Source organism: Piliocolobus tephrosceles, chromosome 7 (assembly GCF_002776525.5).
Source record: "Piliocolobus tephrosceles isolate RC106 chromosome 7, ASM277652v3, whole genome shotgun sequence".
NCBI classification, from domain to species: Eukaryota; Metazoa; Chordata; class Mammalia; order Primates; family Cercopithecidae; genus Piliocolobus; species Piliocolobus tephrosceles.
This window is the reverse complement of record NC_045440.1, coordinates 11,091,335-11,095,255: the sequence shown is the minus strand read 5'-3', so window position 1 is coordinate 11,095,255 and position 3,921 is coordinate 11,091,335. Positions and strand designations below refer to the sequence as shown.

General features: G+C 49.4%; 1 long non-coding RNA gene across 2 annotated transcripts in view; it reads right to left on the bottom strand.

The window, feature by feature from the left end:
* Positions 1-1,766: 1,766 nt before the first annotated feature.
* LOC111547396 overlaps positions 1,767-3,921 on the bottom strand; it is a 5,025-nt gene continuing 2,870 nt past the window's right edge. The window contains exons 3-4 of one of the 2 annotated variants that reach the window (XR_002733123.2): positions 3,070-3,158; positions 1,767-1,957 (exon numbers count right to left, since the gene is read on the bottom strand). This is a non-coding gene — a long non-coding RNA (uncharacterized LOC111547396). The remainder of the gene's footprint in view (positions 1,958-3,069; positions 3,159-3,921) is intronic. The other variant, XR_002733122.2, reaches the window with a different exon arrangement.

Genomic DNA, 3,921 nt, shown 5'->3' with positions numbered 1-3,921 from the left:
TTAACAGGAGCAACAGCAGTGGATACTTTGTCAGCAGTTGATCTTTTCCTCCTTTTGGATTTTTGTGGCTCTGCTGAATTTGCTTCTTGAATTATTGGATGTATCCACAGCACTTTGTTTACTTATATTTTGTAACTTTTTGCACGTGGACTTATCTTCCTTGGAATTTTATGTGGAGAGATATTTTGAGGACAGGGTTGCATTGTTTCAGCAAAGATATTCACTCACATGGGGTAGAGGTGAAGTTAGCAGCCACCTGGTGCCACGTCGATTTGACCCATGCTCTCCAGGTCTTCCAGCATGAACTCCTGGAGGACTGTTTCTCATCGGTTCTCAGGGTCAGTGGTTTTCCCTCCATCCAGCACCAATGCAGGGACAGGTGCTCTCCTTGCTGCTCCTGCTCGGAGGTGGGCTTTTATTTTAAGTCTAAGATGTCAGATTTCTGACCTCATTTTCGAGAGACATCCGGTTTTGTTTCTGATGCCCCATCCTCTGTGCAACTGTCTAAACAGAACAAAAATTCCACTTTGGTTCCTGCCAATTCTTTATTGACTGCTGTGGATTCCATCCTTCAATGCCAGCCCAGTAATGCACTTACAAAGATGCATTTTTGTAGGTTTTACCCAACATCTCAGTTGTTTTGGTTGGGAAAGCTATTTAGTGTCCCTTATGTTGAAAGTTGGAAGCGCCTGGCAACACCATAGGTGAGAGAGCTGCTCTTCCCGCTGTTCGTCATCTTCATGCTGGGTCCAGGCCTTCTTCGCTCTGTGATTAAGATGCCACAATGGGCCAGGCACGGTGGCTCATGTCTGTAATCTCAGCGCTTTAGGAGGCCAAGGTGAGTGAATCACCCGAGGCCAGGGGTTCAAGAACAACCTTGCCAACATGGTGAAACTTCGTCTCTACTAAAAGTACAAAAAATTAGCCTGGCATAGTGGTGGGTGCCTGTAATCCCAGCTACTCCAGAAGCTGAGTCAGGAGAATCGCTTGAACCCAGGAGGTGGAGACTGCAGTGAGCTGAGATCGTGCCATTGCACTCCAGCCTGGGCAACAGAGTGCGACTCCATCTCGAAATAAATAAATAAACAAACAAACAAACAAATGAATAGCTGCTATGGCCTCTGAGCTGCTTGCTCTGCCTCTGGCATCCGTTCTCATGCCCCACATTAGCAGAGATGCACTCACACCCAGTGGGAAGGCAGGGCGACTGAAGGACTATTATTATTAACAAGAAAGACAAAATTATTCTGAGGATAATGTAATACTTCTGTTTCCTAGAAATATTAAAATGCTCTGATAAATTATTAGAACAAAATTCAGTTTAGCACTCATGTTCAAAACGATCACCAACTTTAATATGCCAACAGTAGCCAGACTAAATAAGAAGAGGGAGGGAGGGGGTCCAGGCCTCTGCAGAGAGGGCAGGAAGGTCGACTCACTCTGCAGCTTCCTGCTCCATCATCGTTTTCTGTGGTGAGAGCCTGATGGAGCCTGGCCCTCCCTCTCTTGCCTGGGGCCTCCAGCCCAGTCTCAGGGCTGGGCAAGGAATAAACCCCATTTAGGTCATTTCCTCACTTGACCTTCTTCTGGGCTGAAACGCATTTGCTTTCCAAGTGCTCCTCAGGGAGCCGCACATGGAAGCCCTTGTTTTCTCCCCACTGCTGACTGATTCTGGGTTCGGGGACGCCCCCGTTCCCCTGGCTTCTTGGACACTGCATCTTTGGCTTTCACTCCAAGATTTTGACCTCAGTTAAGGATTCAGAAACTCTCTTTTTAAACTTTATTCTCAGATTGGTTTTTTAAAAGTCAGGCCAAAAAAAAAAAAGACACATAAAGTGGGTGAGTCAGGTGTGAGTGTCAAGTTCCGAGGACGAAGCCGGACACGCACAAACCTCTGTCAGGCCGGCGTCTGTGCTCAGGAGTCATGTTCATCCCAGAGCTTCCCAGGACCCAGACCCTAAACAAAAGAAAAAAAAGGAGGATAACAGAACTAAATGCTAAGATTCTCCATCAAGTCCCTTTTTTTTTGGTGAATGGGTTCTCCCCTTAATTTCTAGGTGATTGACATCATGGAAATAGAACAGCAGCATCTTCTACCTGCATGACTGAGCTTTTTCAGGTGGGCAGAATGAACCAGGACAGTGTACAGATCAGAGGGCAGGTTGGCAGGTGTGGACGGCCGCAGAGGACGTGGGATGATCCTAAGGAGCGTTTCTACCATGATGTGTATGGGATGCAGGGAGGGGACAGGGAAGCAGGCAGGGAGACAGAGAGAGGGAGGGGGAGAGGGAGGGGAGAGGGGGGGAGAGAGAGAGAGAAAGGGATGGATAGAGGGATGGAGGGAAGGACAGAGAGAGGGAGAAAGAGAGGGAGAGAGGACCAATTCACCACTTTTGTCCAAAGAACCAGGCCAACTGTCTGGAGCCCGAACGTACCTTCTCTAAAGGGTTTTGGAGCATATTGTTTTTGATTCCCTTATTCCTGCAGTTCTTTTAGAACATGACCATCCTCTGACTGTTCTATTCTTTTCTTTCTTTTTTTTTGTTTAAATACACTCCTATGATTTGAGCTTGTTTTTCTATCTTGTAAGCTATATCCTGGCAACATTCCAGGAATGATTCTAATTTTATTGGCAGTGGATCCTCAAATTTCTTCCTACAAAATAGGCTTCTGGAACCCTTCCCTGGAGATGCTAATTTCAGATCACATTTATGAATTCCTGAGATTCTCATTCAGAGTTAATGATTTTCCCCTGACTTCTGCTCGTTGCTTCATGAGGATTTGTCTTAATTCTCTATAGGATGAGGGAGCCATCTTCTCTGGAACCTGCAACCTTGTTTACAGGGGCTGGTGTGTGTGTGTGTGTGAGTATGTGTGTGTGTGGGTACGTGCATATATTCACATGCACACACACACTCACTTAGGAGGTGAAGCAAACTTCATTAGTATTCCTCTCTTTCAAAACTAAACACGTAGCAGGAAGGTGAAGCCCTGGGCACTGGGCTGGCTTCCTGGTTCAGTGACTCCAGGCTCCCAGCCCGGGAGCCAGGCCCCGCCTCATGGACTTACCCCTAGCATTTCTCTGCCTCAAAGGACGCTGGCCAGCTCTGTGGTGGGAGCAGCCTAAAAGTCCCTGGGATCTGGGAACTTTTATCATTCTGAAGAACAAGAAAAACAGAGACACCTGGAAAAGCTTTGCAGGAGGAGTGGCCACATCACCTGGTAGCATGTACATGTCTGCAGGGCCCAGCTGAGTTCTGGGGGATGGAAGGTGGTTCCAGGAAATGGTGACCTGAGGAACAGGTAGGGCCTGGGAAGGTGGGACCTCCTCTGGGAAGACCATCGAGAAAGCAGGACGTGAGTGGTGGGGGGGCAGAGTTGTGTGAGGGAGCTGGGAAGTGCCAGGTTGTGTCCAAGAAGGGTGTGGGGGAGCTGGATGGGTGGGGGCAGCCAGAGCAAAGAACAGGTGTAGACAGCAGGTGAGCGAGCAGGTGGGGGGAATGAGTGTAGATAGCAGGTGATAGAGCAGGTGGGGGAAGCAGGTTGAGGAAGCAGGTGAGTGAGCAGGTGCGGGGAACAGGTGTAGACAGCAGGTGAGCGAGCAGGTGGGGGGAACGCGTGTAGACAGCAGGTGATAGAGCAGGTGGGGGGAGCAGGTTGAGGAAGTAGGTGAGTGAGCAGGTGGGAGGAGCAGGTGTAGACAGCAGGTGATAGAGCAGGTGGGGGGAGCAGGTGGAGGAAGCATGTGAGAGAGCAGATGGGGGGAGCAGGTGGAGGAAGCTGGTGAGACAGCAGGTGGCGGAACAGGTGTAGACAGCAGGTGAGACAGCATGTGGGGGCACAGGTGTAGACAGCAGGAGATAGAGCAGATGGGGGGAGCAGGTGGAGGAAGCAGGTGGAGGGAGCAGGTGGAGGGAGCAG